This window comes from Pteropus medius, unplaced genomic scaffold (assembly GCF_902729225.1).
Source record: "Pteropus medius unplaced genomic scaffold, Ma_sr-lr_union100, whole genome shotgun sequence".
Taxonomy (NCBI): Eukaryota; Metazoa; Chordata; class Mammalia; order Chiroptera; family Pteropodidae; genus Pteropus; species Pteropus medius.
In genome coordinates this window covers 1,384,604-1,405,366 of record NW_024354503.1, presented here as the reverse complement: position 1 = coordinate 1,405,366, position 20,763 = coordinate 1,384,604, and the positions used below count along the sequence as shown (strand labels likewise).

The 20,763-nt window shown below is 51.8% G+C and overlaps 1 protein-coding gene across 5 annotated transcripts in view; it reads left to right on the top strand.

The window, feature by feature from the left end:
- LOC120595977 (uncharacterized) overlaps positions 1-20,763 on the top strand; it is a 49,643-nt gene that overhangs the window by 11,647 nt on the left and 17,233 nt on the right. The window contains exon 3 of one of the 5 annotated variants that reach the window (XR_005651042.1): positions 2,806-3,408. The exons of the other annotated variants lie outside the window; for them this stretch is intronic. The gene's annotated coding sequence lies outside the window, so the exon portion shown is untranslated. Of the gene's footprint in view, positions 1-2,805; positions 3,409-20,763 lie in introns of those variants that run through there. 5 annotated transcript variants of the gene reach the window in all.

Genomic DNA, 20,763 nt, shown 5'->3' with positions numbered 1-20,763 from the left:
GTGATGTGTTTTCAAATCAATAAACTTTAGGTTTTATTTTTTCTGTACCAGAAGACAGCATTTAAATCCACAAAGGAAGAAACAGCAAACATTTATAACTGGTAGGGTGGAGGGTGCATCCGGCCTGGGAGAGGTACCCGCAGGGTGGTGACAGGATCTGACTTGCCTTTTTATTAAACTCACTCTGGCTGCTGAATAGAGGTGGACTTGGGGAGAGGGCAAGAATGGAGGTGACAGATGGTGGTTCAGCCAGGGCTGGTGTAGTGGCGAGGGAGAGGCAGACAGAGACATTGAGGGGTAGAACTGGCAGGGCTTGGCCTTTGGGATGGGGCAGGGGATCCAGCCCATGCCTTCGACAGGTGAGACCACAGTCCAGAAAGGTGTGTGAGCTGCTGTGGGTCAAAGTCACATGGCTCCTTAGAGGCAGGGACTCCCATCCCAGGCCTTCCAGCAAAGCTCTGACTCAGGGCCCAGACTCCTGCCAACTGCTTTCGTAGAGTCCTTCTTCCAGGCCTTCTGGTGGCTGCGCCTCCTCCCTGTGCCTCCCCACCCCCGCTCCCGCGCTCCCACGCAGCAGCCTGGTGGCTTCAGGGAAGGGGAGGCTTCAGAGGCACATATTCGGTCTTTGAAGCATCTAAGGAGGGAGGAGCTGCGCTCTGACCTCCAGATTCTTTCCCCTTGACCTCTGTGCCTCCTGAGGACCTTCCCAGGCTTTGAAGGAGCCCACAGAAGTGGAGCAAGAGCCACTGCACAAGCAGCTCCTCACTGGGCAGGGGGAGTGGGAAGCGGCCAAGGGTCCGAGGAGATGCCCTACCTCAGAGAGAAAGGAGGCACAGGGCCAAAGCCTGGGCCTCTGCCAGTGGGGTCTCGTCCCCTCCTCCAAACCTCTTGAACTGGAAACTCATGGCTGCCATTTACGATCTCCTATTTTTCCCCCCAGTTAACCTTGTCTGGCAAATGAGGCCTCTGGGATGTTCAATTAAATGAACTGCCAGCTCTGCAGGCCTCTCTCTCCACCTTCCACCCTGGTCCAAGCCATCCCCTCCTAGGTTCTCAGATAGCTGTAACTCCCTGTCATACACCTCATCCCCTCTGTAACTGAGCCCAGCTTTTCCTCTTTAGGGTTCAGGCTCCCCTTTTTCTCACCAGGTTCCCAAGCCTGCTCTCTCCTCAGGACCCTTCTCTTTGAGAATTGTCCCTGGACCCTGGACCTTGGCCTGACCTCTCTCTGGGGACTGGGTCCCCTGCTTCCCTAGAGACCAAGCAACTCCTGCTCCCCGCCCCCCCACACACACCACAGTCTCTTGGGGTTCTTTATCCCCCGAGAGACTGAGCCCGTCTCACCCTGACACATAATAGGCACTTAAGAAACGTGTTCTCTGCCTCCTGCCACACTCATCTCTCAGTCCCCTGCTTCGTGGCCCCTCCTGAGCCTCCTGCCGTCCCCCGCATGGGTATTTTTTGCTCAGGGAGCCACGTGCTGTGTGGCAACGGAGCCTGGGAAGCAGCTATTATTGGCTGAGAACATCGGGTGGGAGAAAGCTGAGGGCTGAGAAGGGGCAGGAAGAACACTCAACGCTACCGGCTCAGGCCCCTGGTCCTGATATCCTGTTGGTCGGGTGAGTCAAGTCTGGGACAAGTCGGAGTAGGGAGTTCAGTTTATAGAAGTCACGGCACTGGTAGAGAATGGGTGTCAGGTTGGAAGCGAGGCTGGCTGGTGACAGAGCCATTCACTCTTGGCTTCATAGGGAGCCAGAATCTCCTCGAGTCTCTCTGGCTGACAACAGGGACGACAGTCCCTGAACCCCTTGTACTCGTGTAGCTCTTTTTCACACCTGTCTTCACATTCTCTTACCTGTGTGCTCCATGGAGCAGGACGTAGGAACCACAGTTCAGCGAGCATTAACTCTAAGCCATGCCCTGTGGTAAGCAACACATGCATCGACTCATTTCGTTCGAGTCAACTCTAAAGAGATAGGTCCTATTGTGTCCTCATTTAACAGATGAGGAAGCTGAGGCTTGCTGAGGCAAGGTGGCTCACCCAAGGCCACACAGCTTCAAGTCAGTGTTTGGGCTGACTCGAGTCTGTTTTTTGCTGGCCCCTGTGGAGTGAGCATCTGACTTCAGGGTTGAGGGTGGGTGTGCTTGTGGCTCAGAAAGGCTGTTAGCAGCAAAGAAAGAGGAGGCCAGCAAAGGAGGATGAGAACAAGGTTGCTCTGGAACCCCTCTTGGGGGCTCTGGAGGGGAGCAGGTGGTACCCTTTGCTGAGGGGTCAGGCAGCTGGAAGCAAGTTTCAAGCCGGAGGAGGAGCTGGCACTGTTCTGTCCTCCAGGCACTCATGCCCTTTAATTGTGACTGTTCCTTCTCTCCCCAGAGGAGAAGTCCTGTGGGCAGACCCTGGCTGTCTTGGCATACCTGCCCTCAGCAGATGCCCAGTGAGAGGAGGGAGGAGGGCGTACCCTCACAGGGCGAAAATCCGGGAAGGGCTCGGGATGGAGAACACACTTTCCCGTGCCAGGTGGATAGTCCTGGAGTCAGTTCATTGTTCATATCGTTACTAGGGACACATCTCTAAGCATTTAGTGCCAGCTAATGGAGACGTAGAATTTAATCTGTAAAACTGCACGTTGCAAGCAATTCCAACCCCTACCTATTGTGCAATGTGTTTTCTTTCAAGAACAAAACCCGGAACGAAATTTAAGTGAGCATTTCTGCTGGCAATTTCTGATCCCTCCATTGAAGAGATTGCTTCATAGTCGCCGTTTTTTCCTTCTTTGGTGACTCGAGTTTTCTTGCTGTCCCCAGGTGGCAGTGAGTCAGCCGTAAAGATTGTTCAGGAAAGTCTAGAGGAATCTGGTTCCATTTGAGCAGTGCTGAGTGACACCCAGTGACACATTCAAGGTTGGGTAAGGAGAAACGAGTACCCTCCACTAGACACTTGTCTCTGTCACTTCCACCTTTGTGTGTCCCCTGCCTTCCTGGGGCCCAGAGCCATCTCAGCCAGCTCAGCCAGGCGGTGTGGTGACCCTCAGGCTCCACCCTGACTCAGCCCAGCCCTGGCCCTCTCTAGGGAAAATGAGTCATTTCTTCGACCCCAAATGTTTCTCTTTACATGGAAAGAAGAAAAAAAGGAGTGTGGGTGGGGAGAGCCCTTTGGCCTTCTCCACACTGATTTCTGGCCGAGAAGGGAGGGATTTCAGGGTGACTGTTGGATGGAGCATCCAGACCTGGTTAAAGTCACTAGCTGCAGCTCTGGCAACAGTCAGGGTCAGCCTGGGAACTGTGCTGGGCTGTGTGGTGGAAGGTCACTTCCTTTAACCAATGCTGATCCCCTACCCCCTTCCTCAGGGGGCCGTATAGGTTTATTCTACCCCCTGACCTGTCTAAAACCTGATCAAGGTAAGAAGATAAGGTGGGTGGGGGGGCGGTTAGCAAAGTGTTTTTTATTACCTGGAAGATATGGCCCCCTCCAGCCAGTCCTCTAAAGTCCCCTCTGGCCTCCTTTTTAACCACCTCCAGGAAGCTTATGCTAACCCTCTTGATTGGCTCTTCTGAGGACTTGGAAATCTAGCTTTAGCAAGGGAGAGAGATGTGATGGATTCTATCAATTAGCGATGTCTACGAGGGCCTGGGGACTGGCAGGCAATCACCTTCCCTAGCGAGACACGGATGGCCTGGGTGTAGTCTTATGCTCTCCCCCAATTTCCTCGTTATTTTTCGGGTGACCTTAAGGGAATCAGCTTACCTCTTCGAGACTCACTTTTCTCATCTGTAAAATGGCAAATGAAGACCACCCGTAGCTGTGAAAAGGAAACGAGGGAACATCTGCAAAGCGGCCTCATTTCCTCTGAGTCTTTACCCACCCTGCTGAAAACGGCCCCCCGTCTTGATTTTTCTCCTTAGCACTTACCACAGTCTGACACACTCCTTGTTTTACTTGTTCGTTTAATCTTTCTCCTCCCACTACCATGTCAGGATTCCTGTCTGTCTCGTTCCCTGGTATTTCCACCTAGACCAGTACTGGCACATAGTAGGCACATAAAATATTTGTAAGAAGAATGAATAAGTGAAAAAAGAATGAACGAATGACTGAATGTGAGCAGCTGGCTCAGAGCCTGGCCCGTGGTAGGCGCCGGGTGTATTTCGGTGCCCTTCTCTCCAGCAGTTATTCTGGAGGGTTTAGTTCTTTCTCCTCCCCACTCTTTCAAGGTCAGTTTATCCACTCTTGAGGCTTCATGCTTACTTTTGATATTTGGCCATTTCATACTAGTGCACGAGATTGCCCTGGGGAATGTTGTGGGGTACTTCTATTGCAAAATTAGAAGGTTTTGTTTTGGAGTCGAATGCAGAATTGGCATGACTTTTTAAGACAGAAAACAAATGAGGCTTCAGCAAAGGCTTTTAGCTGGGTACAGGTTCACTCTCTGGGGAACTTTGGGAAAGCGTGAGCAGTCTTGGTTTGGGAAATGACCCCAACCTTGGTGCCCCAGGGCCTGCCCTCCCTCCTGAGTCCCCGTCAGAGATTTCAGCAGAATGCGTATTTCCTCATTTCCAGGGTACGGATCCAAGCACATCTCATCCCGGGCCCGGGCCACTCCCCTTCTTGACCCTTCCCTTCCATTTCTTAGGAGAATTAGTCCTGGGACAAGGATTCCTGTAACCTTTATTTTTTTTAAATAAGCATTTTATTTTTGAATAATTTTAGGTTTACAAAGAAGTTGCAAAGGTGATCCAGAGTTCTTGTTTACCCCTCACCCAGTTATCGTGGATGGTGACATCTTACAAGGCCATGGTACATTTGTCAAAACCAAGAAGCCAACATTGGTACTTTGCAGTTAATTAAACTCCATACTCTATTCAGATTTCACCAGTTTTTACACTAATACCCTTTTTCTGTTCCAGTCCCATCCAGGACCCCTCATTGCGTTTAGTCATCATGTCTCCTTAGCCTCCCCTGGTCTGTGACAGTTTCTCAGGGCAGGTATTTTGTAGAATGTCCTGCTCGGGTTTGGCTGTTTGCGACGCCTTCCTCTCTCAGTGGCATGTTGGAGTGGTCCCCAAGGCCATCGCTTTTTCTCCTGTCCATCTTCTCACACTGATGCTGCCCTTCCCTGGCGAAGGGCCACCTCGGCACCCACCGTCCTACCTCCCAAACCTGCACTTTGCTTGCCCTGCTTACCTCAGCCAGCAGCGCCCCTGTGCAGGGTTGCCTGAATGGAATTCAAGGTGGCACCCAGACTCCTCCTTGACCAAGTTCTATCAATATTCTGCTTCCCCTTCCACTTCTTGCCACCCCTCGCCGGCCACTCTCTTGCCCTTCCTTCCTCCAGCCTCTCTCCTCCAGCCTTTCTTCCTCATTGACGCCTCAGCCGTCTTCCTGAAACACATGTCTGGCCCTGTCACTCACTGCTTAAAACCCTTCCATGGCTCCTATTGCTCTGGGAGCAAGCCAGGCTCCTCCCTAGGAATTCTGTGGCATTACACAATCTAGTCCTTGCCCATTCCTCCAGCCTCATCTCTAGCCTTTCCCCATCTTGCCCTCTCTGCTTTAGCCAAACAGTTATGGTTCCCCCAATGCAGCTTACTCTTCTCTTCATTTCCACCCCTTTGCACCTGCCGTCCCTCTTTGTTTCCTGCCATTAGAATGGGAATTCCATGAGCGTAGAGACCTTACCAGGCTTGTTCTTCACTGTCCCTTCAGTACCTTGGACAGTGCCTCGGACAGTGCCTGGTGCATAGTAGGTGCTTGATAAATGTCCATTCATCAGTGTAAGGAGAGCCTGGAGGCAAGAAAACTCTTTATCAAATAATTTCAGACAAGCATGAAATTGCAGCAGAGACAAATGCCGTGAAAACAAGTGTCCTGGTGCTATATGTGCCTGTACAGGGGGATTTGACCTAGTCAGGGAGGTTAGAGAGGGCTTCTCTGCAGATGCGATGCTCTAACTGCAATCCAAAGGAGAGGTGATGTTAACTAAGTGGGAAGAGAAGAGCATTCTAGTTACAGGGGACAGTGTGTGCAAAGGCCCCGTGGTTTAAGGGAATGTGAAGGACCAAAAGAAAAGCAGAGTCACTGGCACCTGGGGTAGGGAGAGTGGGGCACGTCATGAACTGTGGCTAAACAGGGGCAGGGACAGAGCCTGAGGTCATCGAATGGGACTTCGAAGTGTGTGTGTCTGTGTGTCTGTGTCTGTGTGTGTGTCTGCGTGAGAGTGGGTGTAGAGAGAGAGGAAGGGAGGAGAGAAGACAGGGAGAGACAAAGAATCATAATCATGTCCAAGCTGTGTGACCTTGGACAAGTCATTTAGTCTGTCTGACCTTCCGTCTCATCTGTAAAATGGGGACAGAACCACCTACTTTGCAGAGTTGTTAAGTGGATAAAATGAAATAAATGTAAAGCACTTTACTTTACCCCATATGGCACATTGCCAGGTTCCTGATCAGTATCCGGTTTCCTCCTGCCCTCTGTCACCTCCCCTGCCAAGCCCAGCTGCAAGCTGTGAGGAGTCATTAACAAGCCCTTGTTGAGTGTCCTCTTTAATCAGAGTCCTTCCCCTCTTCCCTCCCATCTCAGGAGCCCAGAGCTGCCCTCCTGGCCACCATAGGCCTCTGCCCTGGGGGGAAAGCAGTTACCAGCCCAGACCCATCTCTTGCTCTAACCAGCAAGGTGCTAGGATCCCAGTGGCTTGCCTTTCCCTGTGCCCTGCAGGGACCAGTGAGCTACAGGAAAGCAGGCCACTTGGCTCGGCTTACACTGGCGTAGGTGGGTCCCTGTATGGAAGGGCTGTTCTGATAACTCAGGGATCCACCCAGCTCTGGACAGCTCTGCCCGCTTGCCCTCGGAGCACCATGTGTCCTGCTCTGTGGTAGCAGGGTCACCATTTCCAAAGTATCCTGCTGTAGATGCTCTGTAATCTTCACCCTGTTTAAGCCACAGACAGTCATGCAAAGCATAAGTCAGTGACCCCTCTTTACCGGTGAGGAAACTAAGACCCAAGGAGGTGACGTGGTAGTCGCAGGTTCTCATAGCTTGTTGATGGCAGAGATGGATTGAAAGCAGGTCCATCTGACCCAGAAGAACCCCCGCCCCGCACTGCCTCTCGTTGGACCTGGAAAGATCAAGGGCACTGGGAGGGTCCTTTGAGGTTAGCAGACAATGTTTCTTAATGCAGGTGTTATTGGTATTTTGAGAGAGGTATTTTTAAAAATTTTGCAGGGCTGTCCCGCACACATTGTAGAAAGTAAATAACTGTGGCCCCCAAGATTAAATGCTAGTACTTGCCAGTCATTTGGAAACCAAAAAGGCTCCCACCTATATAACAAACCCCTTAGAAAGGTAGAACTGCCTCAAATTGAGTCCCATGATAATCCAATAAAAAGTATGTTTATGTTAATACCAGCTAATAATACCGAGGTCCTGGGATGTGCTAAGTACTTAACCTGATCAGATATGGGTACCATGAATAGACCCATTTTACAGATGAGGAGATAGAGGGTCAGAGAGGTTAATTGATTTGCCCATGATCACACAGCTAGTTGATGGTAGAGCTAGGATTTGGACTTGTGCTTCTGTTTTAAAGAAAAGGCCCAGAAAAGACAGCTGGTTTGTGTAAGGTCACATAGCAAGTGAACGTGGGGGATGCGACATGAACTTATGACAGTGCTTTTCCATTCCACATGATGCTTAGAAGGACAGAGACAAGCCCTGTTGGCTGGCGGCTGGCAAGGGGAGCCACTGGCCTGCATTCGAGGGAGGATTTCTGCTTCCATAGCCCTAGGGCCCTGGGCCCTGGGCGTCTTGAAGTCTCGGGTCCACCACTGTCCCCTCCACCTAGACACCTTCGTTGTGTTTGCCGCGTCCCCTTTCCGTCACCCCTTTTATCTCCATCACCGACTCTGCTGCTGGTCCCATCACTCTCACCCCATCTTCACTTCTCTCCTCTGTCTTAGGAATTATTTTTATCTTTTGGGATGGAATAGTTTAGAGGATCAAGTGACAAAACTAGTGTGAAGAAAGTGCTGACTTGAGCCAGGCATGTCCTACAGGCCCGGGACATGTTTGCTAAATCTAAACCCCCTTATCCTTCCCAGCTCTATTCTCTAATTGTTTTCCTGTCTGTCCTTCTTTCTCTATTCTCCTCTCTGTCACTAGGTTTTTCTGTCCTCGCCTGGTTAGGCATTTAGGCCAACTTCCGACTCCTAGGGCCAAAACGGCACCACCTCCCTGTCTCCTATGCCAACAGTTGGCACTGCCATTTTTGTCACAAGGCCTTGGGCCTTAGGCTGGGGCACATGGGAGGAGGGACCCTGGCATAACCCGAGCTTATACCCTCAGGCTGCCCTTTGCACTAGCCAGGTGAGAAAGGCTGACTGGTCACCTGCCCTCAGAGCATCCTCTGGTGTTTCCATGGCAACCGTGCAGCCAGAATCTCTTGGGCTACTGAATTCCCCACAGGGTGTGCATGGTCATGAGAAGGGAAGCAACTGTTAGGAAGCCAGTTGTGGTGCGGGGTCTTCTGATTTCATCCATATACACCCTTGTCTCCAGTCCATCTCATTGGGAAGCTATCCTGTGACTTCTCTCTGAGCCTCGGTTTTCTCATCTGTAAAATGGGGTTGTAATGCTGACTCCAGACGTTGTCCCACCTGTGTGCATGAGCCACATGAAGACAGTGGTCGGGAAGCCTGAGGAAGCCATCCTGGGAACCTCAGAGAGAGGAGCAGGGAGGCAGGACCCGATTGGTGAGAGGCGGCCAGGGACGCAATTCTATTTCATTAGAACTCAGGAATTGGACAGATCTGCCCCTTCAAGGAGTATGGTTTAAGGAGGCATCCTTCCCTCTCTGAGCCTCAGTTTCTCCTTCTCTAAAACGAAAATAATTCTTCCTATGTAATCAGATTGCTGGGAAAATGGAATATATGTGGCATGCCAAGCCTGGTGCCTGGCCCAGTACATGGTAGATGATCATTAAGTGTTGATCCCCTGTGAAGGCACTGGTCCACCATAACCGCACAGGGAAGGGTATTTCCTGCCTGCCTGGGTCACCAACAAACCCCCTTCCTGGGCATAGCTGCTGGGTACCCCCAGGACGTACTCCTCCCTGTGGAGAATTCTTTGTGTTATTCACACGGAGACTTCCCTAAGAAGGCCAGGTGCCCCTCTGTAAATGTCTCAGCCCATTATCTGGCCTTCCCTGTCTGTCTACTTGGGTATGTCTGACACCAAGCTGGCACCAGGAGGTGCCATTTATTGAGCACCTAGTATGTGCCAGGTCGTTCAGTGCAGTGGTCCCTAACCTCTTTGGCACCAGGGAGTGGTGTTCCTATGAGAATCTAATGCCTGATGATCTGAGGTGGAGCTGAGGCGGTGGTGCCAGCACCAGGGAGTGGCTGCAAATACAGATGAAGCTTCTCACTCCCCGTGCTGCTTACCTCCTGCTGTGCGGCCCGGTTCCTAACAGGCCATAGACTGGTACTAGTCCGTGGTCCAGGGTTTGGGGACCCCTGGTTTAGTGCCTTCATCACATTGCCACATTTAATAGTGACAGTCACCTTTTGGAGAGTTTTTGTTATTCCCAGTTTTGAGCTTCCCAGAGCTGTCCAAGCCCACACAGCTGTTGACGTCCCTGAAGACCTTTATCGATTTTTGGTTTGTGTTCGGTTGTTTGTGTCATGTCTCATCTCCCCCTGGGAGACAGCACCAGGATTGCGGCTTTGAGTCCGAGTGACCTGAGCTCGTCCTCAGCTCTGCCACTCGCTGGCTGTGGGACTTTTGGGCAAGTGCCTTCACCTCTTCGAACCCCAGTTTCCTCCTCTGTAAAACTGGGATAATAACTCCTCCAGCACAGGGTGGTCATGAAGATTACACGCGGAAATGTCGCACGGCACCTGGCACAGGGTAGACGGTGAGTCGATGGCAGTTCCTTCCACTTCTTCCATACCAGGAGGCCCTGGAGCAGCAGGATCTATGGGCTCAGATCCAGGACAAAGGAAGAATATCACAGACCATCAAAGCACCACCTGGGCAGTGGGCAGGGCCGGCCACACAGCCGAGCCCCAGACTGCTGGCCTGGAGAAGGCTGGGACTTAAGGTGGCCTCCCTAGGTGAAGGGGCTGGGTGGGAGGGAAGATACATATGAGTTCTCTACAAGGACACTTTCCATGCAAACTCTGGGGAGGCGAAGAATGCAGGCTCTGGATCAGGCACACACTTCCTTACAGGGGCTGTGCGACCCCATATAAGTGACTCAACCTCTCTGAGCCTTAGTTTCCCCACCTGTGACATGGGAGATAATGATGCATGACATCTCCCAGGGATGCTGCGATAATACGTGGAAAGTGCCTGGCATAGTCTGGTCAAGAATTTCCTATTCTTTATTTTTAGGATGTGCTCTCAGGGCCTACTGACTCCCCAGTTACCCACAAAACAATAATAAAAAAATTTAAGGGCTTATTTCTACAGTGCCTTCCATGAGCCAGGCCCTGTGTTTAGTGCCTTCATCACATTATCCCATTTAATAGTCACAGTCCCCTGTGGAATGGGCTCTCTTGTTGTCCCCATTTTATAGATGAGGAAACCAAGCCTCCAGAAGCTGGGTGGGCCCAGCCCCCACAGCTGTTGGCTGCCAGACCCTGGCCCCTCTCGTTTGCCCCTGCTCTGGAGATCGTCATGGACTGGGTTAGAGTGTCTCGCCAGATATCAGCTGGACATAGTAAATCCCAATATAATCTGTAGGGGAGAATCTGTAAACAGAGGATCTGGGGTGGGGCGGAGGCGCCTGTGGAAGACCAGCCTGGGAGGCGAGCTGTCTGTGGGAAGCTGGAGGCAGGAGCTACCTAACTGCTGTGTATGTTTATTCAGCCTGTCCCAGGCAGGCAGGGGCCCTGACCAGCCAGTGTAAACATCCGGACTGCTTGTCTGCCTGGTGGGGGCCTGAGGCAAGCTGGGGAGCCAGCAACCAGGGCCACCCAGTGTCAGCTTGGTGCCAGAGGTGCCTGGGTAGACAGACTGGGCAGAGCATGGAGCCAGCATTTATTGAGCTCCAAGTATGTACTAGGTTGTTTATACGTAACATCTTAACACATCTTTATAAGAAATAGACCTGTTTGGTCTATTTTATAATTTTTCCTTACTGATGAGGAAACTGAGCCCTGGGAATTATACAAATTCAGCTCCGTCAAAAGCACGTAGAATTAGATTTGCTGAGAGGGGGAGTTTGTGAAAGCGTCACTTAGACAAGTTATGCGTTCCTTTGCATCTGCCTTTGCTGACGCCACACTTTCCATGCAAACTCTGTTTGGAACCTAATTCAGTTCCTCTCCCGCTGGTAACTGGTGTTCTTGCTGTAAACGGCCTCCCTGGTTTCCTTTTCAGCATCACCATGTGTGGGACTGGCCGGGCTGAGGAGGGCCAGTTTGGCACAGCTCAGGGAGTTTGCCTCTTTCTCATGCAGGAAAGAGAACTTGGCTGGCTCTGGTTATGAAGGTTTGTGGAGTGATAGCTTGATAAGACCTTAGATGTTGTCCCACCCATTTTACAGATGGAGAAACTGAAGCCCAGAGAGAGGTATTCTCTGCCCCGAAGACTCACATTGGATGGCTGAAGCAGAGCTGGAGCCTGGGTCTCTGAGGAGGACACCCCAAGTCTAAGCTAGTCTTTGTTAATGGGTGGGACAGGGTTAGGGAAGGGCAAAGATGGAGTAACTACGTTCCCCAGATGCGTCATGTTCTGAAATCAAATTTCACAGCCAGTGAGTGCACTCCCTTCTGCCCTCTCAGAGCTGTGCCTCAGAAAAGCCCTTGGGCCCTCAGGAACACTGATAAATTCCTGTGCTTGTGCCAGTAGGGTGGTTTCACTGGGTTTGGGTAGCTGAAAGATTATACAGGGGCTGCCCTGCTCCCCATTTCCTGCCACTTTCTGTCCCAGGTCTTGCCCTGCTCTAGCCCTTCACATTTCCCCTCATCTCGGGTCACCTTTGAGTCCGACAGAACTGCCACTTGGATTGTGCCAAAGCTGGGAGAAATCATTGAAATACAACAGCGGCCAGTGCCCAGGCACCTGGAATGTGTCATCCTATGCCCCCGAGAGGCACCGCTGAGGTACAGACCCCGTCTACAGGTATTCTTCACCGCCATGTTGTGAAGGAGGTGGCAGTGGCCCCAGTCGAAGGTTGAGAATGTTGAGGTCACACCCTGAGTCTGGATTTGAACCAGGAAACGGACACCCGGGCTTCATACTCTCGGCCACACTTGCTGAAGCCTGGGACTTGCTAAAGTCAATTAAGAGGATTTATTTGGGTACAAGATGGCTAAGACTCCACCTTGAGAATGAGGAGCAGGACCTCAGGAGAGGCTGGGAGAGTTAGGCGGGGAGGAAGCCTGGCTTTGCCGCCCAGCTCACACAGTAGGGAGGGGTCCCGGGAAGATCAGGAACGGAAACTGAGAAGGGGTGGGAGGGAGTCCAGCCAGCTCAGGCCCACGACTTTATGTATCCTGGTCAAGGGACCAAGATTGCCCAATCACCAGGGTCCCAGATGCGTCACCAGTTTCACTGAAGGCCAGCCTGGCCTTGGAACAAGTAAATGCTTTCCCCTCCTTAATCTGAGGCCTAGGGACTGGCCCTTCTCCATCTGTTCTTTTTGCGAGATTCCCCCAACAGCAGCAAGAAGTAAACCAGGCTGCCCTACTGTGTGTCACCCCACACCCCCATGCTCCAGGCCCTGCTTTGTGCCAGGCCCTTTTACAAATACAACCTTGTTTGATTGTCCGAAGAGTCAGTCGGGAACTAGTGGTGGATATTATGCTCCCCACTTCACAGAGAAAACTGAGCTCACACGGCAAGGTACAGATCTGGCTTTCTATCCAAGTCTGCTCGCCTCCAAAGCCCATGGCTTTTTTGGTGTGTGGCAAAGTATTTCGGACATATAAAAAGCATAGAGTTCAGTAAAAACAAACACTGGTGAACCAATCATCCAGATTAAAAAATAAAACATTCCACATGCAGTTGAATCTTCCACATGTGTCCCTTCCTGATCCCAGTCCCTACCTCCCTGTCTTCCAGAAAAAAAAAGACTTTCTTGAATGACCACCTTGCTACTTTTACTAGATGTTTCAGCCTCCCCAAGTGACACATAGTATTGCTCAAGAGTTTTAAACTTTTAAGTAATTGGTGAGAGGCTATATATTTACCTTGCAGCTAGTTTTTCTCTCTTTGTGTTGTATCTGAGTTGTATCCAGTTCATTTTCAGTGCTGTGTAGTATTCCACCCCATGGACCTACCGCAGTTTATCCAGACTGTTAGAGATGGTCGTTTAGGTTGTTTCTCATTAACTATTTAAATGGTGCTCTGGGGCTTCCTTGTCCACACCTGGTGATCACGAGAGAGTTCCCAAGATGTATATGTTAAAGCCCACGGTGTCATAAGACCACTAAGAGGATTGACTAACAATTTGAGGGGTTCCTGGTCTGAGAGTTAAAGACCTCTTAAGGACAGGAATGTTATTCCATTTGGTTTGCTGCCGTGAACAGCACTAAGAACTGTGTCGGGCACGTAGTAGGTACACGGAAAATGTCTGTTGGCTGAATGAGTGGACATGTGCTTAGCACTTGACATTCAAGATCTTAATCAATCTGCTGTGAAGAGGGTTCTTCCCATTTCACAGCTGAGCCAACAAAAGCTTTGCAGAGGTTTAGTCGTGTTCCCACAGCTGATACCCAAGTCAGCTGACTCCAAGGCCTGTGCTTTCCCAAGGCCAGGCCTCTCTGGAGTTGCCCACGTAGACAGAGGAAGCAGATTCGCAGAGGCCTGGAACACGGAGAAACAAGAGCTGCTTCTAATGCCTAGTTGCATGGGTACAAGCACTTAGGACTTTTAAGGCTGTCCTGGAGGCTGGTAGAGTGTGGTGGGACCAGGTGGTTGGTTACCTCTGGCCCGGAATGTCACCGTGGAGTTGAGGGTGAGTAACATCTCACCTCTGGGGCTGATTCGTAAAGAAACTAACTACAAAGCTCGGGACCATGCTAGGCTCAGGATTCAGATGCAGCCAGTGGGAGAGACCCATCATGGGGGAGGCAGCCTAACCTACCAAAAAATCATTCGCTTGGGGCAAATAGGTTTGATCCCAGGCCGGTCACTTATTAGCTTTGTGACTTTAGCTTAATCTCTCAACTTCCCTGAGCCTTTTCATCCCCATTTGTTAAATGGGGATATTGACTCTCTCTTGCAGAGTTATTGATAGATTTAGAATTGCGTGTAACAATCTTAATACAGTACATGGATAGTAGTTATTAATGGTTCAGGGTGGAGGCTATTCTACTAGAAATACGTACAAATCATTAGAGGTGCACACAGATGGGGCAGCTTAGGACACAGAGGAGGACTTCATGGCGGAGGTGACATTTGATCTGGGTTCTGAAGGGTGAATAGAAATTCTCCAAGCCAAGGATGGGAGGGCTATCATAGTGTTTCTAGCAACAACAAAAAAGCTAATGCGAGTTGTTTATAGTTTGATAGAGATATAGGATCCTGTGAAGATGATGCTGACTAAATCGACAAAGAATCTCTTGGGGTCAGAGGAACATGCAAAAACTGGGGGTGGAGCAGTCAGAAAGTCTTCCCGATGGGAAAGGGTGGGTGGGTAGGATTTAAATGAGAAAGGAAGACTAGAGGGAGAGGAGCTGCCAGATTCTTGATTTCCTGGCTAGGCTGAGCTGGGTCAGAAGGGAGCCTCCCCAGCCTGGCAGGGGACTGGGGGCAGACCTCATGGGTTCTAGCAGAAGTCCAGCTCTGTCCCTGTCACCAAGTCTTATGCTCTTCTCTCTCTTGGAAAAAAAGAAAAGCTGTTCTTAAACATTAATTGTGCAATTGCAAATTGGCTCCTGAGCTGGGCCAAGTAAGAGCCAAGCCCCAGAGAGGGGGGAGGAGCCCAGGCTGGATGGCTGCAGGGGCCTTGGAGGGGCTTTGGATGTGCCACTGTGTGAGTGTCCGGTGTTTGTAGGACTTTATGACACCTAAGGGTTCGGTAGACCTGATTTCGAATCATATCCTGTCACCAGCTGTGTGACCTTGGACTGGTTACTTAACCTCTCTGTGCCTCTCCTGCCACATCTCTTACCTGGGGTTGTGGTGATGGTCAGATCAAAAAGTGCTTAGCTTCGGGGCGGGAGTGAAGTCATTGCTCATCTTCAGTTTTTGTCGCCACTGCTATTGTTGTCATTTAGCAGGAGCAGCAGCAGCACCATCAGCGCCCTCATTGCCACTGCCTCCACGACAGGCCGTGCTATTGCTGAGGCTTAACCCCAGGGTCATTCCAGCTGCCAGTGTCGTTTCCCCTTGAGCCAGGACATTCCAGGGCCATCACATTAGCGTCCAGTGCCACAGCCTGTACCCTAGGCAGTGCCGCTCTTAGGAGGAGGCAGAACTTGAATTCCTGTGTGCCTTTTCTTGGATTACCTCCTTAATTCTCACCACAGCCCTATCAAGTAGGTTCGCATGTTCCCATGTTATAAAAGAGGAAACATGTTCAGAGAGGTGAGGCAACTTGCACAAGGTCACACAGCAGTGGAGTACAGGGATTCAAGCCCAGGTCTGCCTGCTCCCAAACCTTTGTTCTTCCCAAAGATGGGAGCGGCTTGTTCCCAGGAAATCTGAGCGTGGTACCCTCCCTCCCCTTAGTCAGTCCTCTGCTCCCTTTTTGTCATGTCCCCCTGTCCCTGGTTATCCACCCCCTCTGGCTCTGCTCTGTGCCTAGATACCACTCTGGGCCAGGACTGCAGATGGCACAGCTTGTGTCCTCTTGAGCCAACATAGCCATCTCTCCCCCACTGTCCGCAGGAATCAAGCCTCTTCTCCCTGCCAGGCATTTCTTCCCGGGTTCCCCCCGCCCCACAGGCAAGCATGACACGTGTGGGAAGGGGGGTAATGGGTACCAGATGGGAAGCTGAGCCTGGGCTGGGCTTTGTCAGGCGAACATTCCTGGTCACTGAGGCAACGCCAGCTCAGTAGCATCTGGTTTGGCCGAGGGTCCACCCTGATTGGCTGGGGCCGAATGTGGGGAGTTGTGGCAGGTGGGGATGAGCACTTCATGCTGAGACAGGATTTTTCAGAGTCCCAGAGGGAATAATGGGGGTAGGGTGAAAACAACAGGGAGTTCAGAGTCAGACGGACCTGGTGTCCAGTTTTGGCCCTGTCACTCTCCGGCACTGTAACCCGAGCAAGTCACTGCCTCCTCTGCAGATTGAGGCGCCATGATGGTACTTACCTCACAGATGCATTAGCAAATCAAATAGACAACAGTGTCAGCGTTCAAAATGCTTTACATATTTTAACTCAGTGAATTCTCATAGTCACCTGTGAGAATGGTGCTATTACTATCTCTCTTTTACTGATAAACTGAGGCGCAGGGTGATCATGTGACTTGCCAAGTCAGACAGAGAGTAGGAGGCAGAGCTGGGATTTGAACCCAGGTTGCACGGGTCCTAGGTCCACCATGCTCCTTCTGCTACGTTGTCTTGCCTGCCAATGCCATGCGTGACTATCTGAGAAAAGCGCCGTGTCAGCCGGCAGTGCCGCATGCTCTTTTTCCTGCTTGCCCTGGAAGCCTGTGTCGCTGGTGGCAATGTGGGACGGGCCTGCTGGGCTTATAAATGAGTGGATGGAAGAGTGGACAAACGTTGTGAACATTCCTGCACGTTGGCGCTGGGGTCGTAACCCTCCGGGCCCTACGGTCTGGGCAGCCAGCCAGAACCAGCTGCTGCTCTGAAAGGGCCAGGGGGCCCAACCAGGAAAACAGCAGCTCCCATTCCTCAGGTCCCTACTGTGGGCTGAATACTTGGTCTATATTCTCATGTTAAATCCTTAAAACCACCTAGGTTGCCCAAGGTGGTCATGTGGTCTTTGGAAGAAGATGGTTCTGAACACAGGTCCAACTGACTGCAAAGCCAGAGCTGTCTCCCACGGGGGAACCGGGCTAGGGGCCCATCTCCTGCTTCCTAGGGGGTGGGTTCCAGTCTCCTTGTCAAAGAGTTTTCTACAGGATGATTTTGATGATCGTAAGTAGAAGGAAGAGGCTGCAAGGTGATGTCAGAAGAGCCTAGACTAAGACTCTCCTCCTGGTTGGCCCCTTGGGAGACCCCCCAATACTTCTTGAGCCTCATTTTCCTCATTTATTGAAAGCAGTTTATGGTCAAGGGGCAGAGCCGAGTGCTGGGGGCCAAGATGGCTGGAGCCTTGGCTCTTTAAGACTCCATAGTCCAGTGGGCAGGACAGCCACCTCCCCGCTGGGCTCTGGCGGAGGGTGCGCAGAGTGCCATGGGAGCACAGAGGGAGGAAAACGTGTAGGGTGGTGTCAGGGCAGTGGCGCGGACACGGGTCTTGTCTGTCACACCGCCCTCGCCCCTCTTCCTGCCTACAGCAGCCCCTTCCTTTGGGTACTACTTGGTTGGATGCCAATCGCAGGCTCTTGTCCCACCTTTTCACAGGGCACATGAACCAGGCCTGGCCAATCAGTTTTTCTTTGAGACTTTATAATTCAACATAGAGGGAAGGGTTCTTTTCTCTAGGGCTCTCGGCTGCCAGGTGGCAAGGCGGGCCCAGTTCTGCAGACGTGAAGGTTGTCTAAACGCAGGAGATGAGAATGAGGGTAGCACACATGGGAAGGGGGGATGGGTTCAGAGGGTGGGGAGAAAACAACAGCATCATTTGAACTTCTGGGTCTCTTGACCTGAGGCCTGACCTCCTACCCTTTTCAGGCAATGCAAGTTGGGGCATTTGCTTCGCTACAGAACCCAGTTAGAGCTGGGCTTCTGCCACTCACCACCCTGAAGGTCCTAAGGAGCCTTCACAGAGGAGGTGGCATTTGAACCAGCAGTAGTGAGATTGTGCCAGGCAGAGGGGGCTGGTGGGAAGGGGGTGACCTTGACCTGCTAAGGGGATGGCAGGCGGCGGTATCTGGGAAGATCTTGAAGGGCCTCACGTACCACGGAGCAGAGTGTGGATGCGTTGATTCTCTTAGTCATTCAATTAACCAATTCAGCACTCACACTGTACCAGGTGCTGTTGTAAACACTTTACAAAAAACTAATTCCATCCTCCAAACAACCCAGCGAGGTAGGCACTATTATTTCACCCCTTCACAGGTAAGAAAATGGAGGCACAGAGAGGTTAAGTAACTTGCTCAAGGAAACATAGCTGGTGAATGACAGAGCTAGGATTTGAACCCAAGTAGTCTGGCTCTGGAGGTTTATTTTCTTAGTGGTATGTTTATTTCAGTGGTTTATTTTCTTAAGCACAGAGTGGGAGTGACCACCCCCTGATTCTAGCTCAGAGTTCTTCCCATGGAACTCCATGTCTCATGCCTCAGTGGGGATGAGATCGCAGTGCCCGTGCCTAAGATGCGACCCCAGAACCCCAGAACTGAAGTGCGGCCTGGGTGATGGGGAAGGGAGGGAGGAGGGAGTGTGCTGTGGATGCTCTCAGAGTAAGTGGGGTGCTCTCCTGGCCCAGTTCCAGCCCCCAGCTAGAGAAGAGCTAGGGCCAGGTTCCTGCCAGGTGCCCTGCTGTTTCTGTGAGCTGTGATAATCTCCAGAAACAGTGAATGAATGATGGGCTCTGGCTGGGTCCAGCTAAGCCCTCAGCAGGAGGTAAGTAACTTTATGAAGCTCTGGCTTCTAGCCGAGGTGCTGGGGAGTTTTAAAACCACTCCTGGCAGGGGAGGCCCGGAAGGGGAGAGGTGCTCTGAGCTGCAGCATTTGCGAGTGGAGCCCTGGGGAGCTCAGCATCAGTCCACAGGTCCAGCTTTCTCCAGGCTCAAGCACCTCCTGTGTGCCAAGGGCTTTCCCTTCTATTTACAGAGATAGGGAGTATCGACCCCAGTTTATAAGTGAAGCATTTGAGGCTCAGCAAGGGTAGGTCACTTGCCCGAGGTCACACAGCCGGATTTTCTAGGTCCATGTCCCAGGCTCTGGACAGCCTCACCCCAGTCTCCAGTCTCACCCCTGATTTGAGGAAGTTCTAGGACACACTGCAGAGCCCTTCCCACAGGACACCTTTCTTCTTCTTACCCCCAATTCCACAGAAGGGATTTTTTTCCCCCTAATGGAAGAATGCTTTTCTATTCCTCCAAGGGAGGACCCCAGCAGCCCCTGGGAGTCCTACGCAAGTGGCCTCTGGGGTAGGGACTGGGAACTAAGGCTTCTGATTGTGCCCTTGTGTCTGAGCCCTAGCAGGATGTGAGAGAAAGGAGGCTAGCTGGTCTAACGAGCCTCAATAAATACTTGTGAAACTAAAGGTCCGAAGAAGGAGCTACTTCAGCTGGGGGCTAAGGAAATGCTATTTAGGCTGAGCCTCAAAGAGTTAGCTCTTTGAGAGCAGAGCAGGGAGCAAAGCTCTCCAGGTGGAAGAAACAGCATAAGCAAAGGTCCAGAGGTAGGGAATGCTCCAGGGGATGCGTGGGCTGTCCTCATGAGGGTGGCAGGAGCTGGATTATGGATTACACAGGAGTGGAGCAGGCAGATTTCTAGAGATGATGTGTCTGGAGCCTCCAAGGGGCTCCAGAGGGATGTGACCCATTGCTATTAGGAAGCCAGTAAGCCAGGCTCTGCCCCACGAGGGTGCGCAAGGTGGGCTCAGGCTCCTGTGTGGGCAGGGGCTCTCCCCTGGTCCTGGCTTCTTCCACAAAGGCTTTGTCTGTCCCTTCCCAGTTCCTGCTGCTCAGTGCCCAGGAGCAGCAGCCTCTCTTCTGGGCACAGCCACTGCAGCAGGTGTGGTCTCTGGTTGGCAAGGCAGAGAGAGATTCTACTTCCAGCCCTCGGCTGCTTTCCTCAGCGGTGAGAAGAATCTCCAGCTTTTTGCTCTAGGACCAGAGCTCCAGACCCGGCAGGGAGCATGACCAGAGTGCCCCCGGGGTGCAAGGAAAGGTCTCCTGGTGCCCTCGTGCTCATGACATCCTCACATGCGTGACTGTAACGAGGATCTTCGAAAGCTGCCTTTTATGAAACGTGCCGTGCCGGCCCCTGCACTTGCTACTTCTCACAGTGTCTCCTTTGATGCTCCTAACAACCCTCCAGGAAGCTACTGATGTCCTCATTGCATAGACAGGGAAAGAGAGGCTCCAAGAGGTGATGTGACTCACTCAGTGTCACAGTTACTAAACAGCTGAGCCACATGTGTCTGACTTCAAAATCTGTCTTCCCATCCGTGACTGGAGATCCTCACTCCAACCTCTCAGAGTTCCTGGGAAGAGCAAAAGTGATTTAAGGGGAGTGAGCCTGCGTCCAGCGTGGTAAGGCGGGTGGCCAGTGTTACGCGGCCCTGGCTGGGGAAACATGGACAGGTGTCCTGAGCAGCGTGCAGTCCAGGAGCCGACATGCTGGACCTAGAAGGAAGGGGAGATCTGGGTGCAGGGAGACAACGGACCATCAGCTCCCCGCAGTCATCCTAAGCCCAAGTTGGCTCAGTCCTCATCACCGAGCCTTTAGTATTCATGGCACAGGTGTGCCAGGCTGTAGAAGGAGCACTGAGCTGAGAGTCCAGAGGCTTGGCTTCTGGTCCCGGCTGGGCCCCTGGTTCAGCTTGCTTACAAGGCTTCCTGTCTCTCGGCTTCAGTTCATCTGTAGAATGGGGTGACGTGGAGGGGTCCCCTTGTCTCGCTCCCCTCCCCCCACCCTGCCCTCTTCCTGCTCCCTGAACACTATGCTTGGTGCCACCTCTGGGGCTTTGCTCTTGCTGTTCTATTGGTCTGAGGTGCCCTTGTAAGCTAATACCTC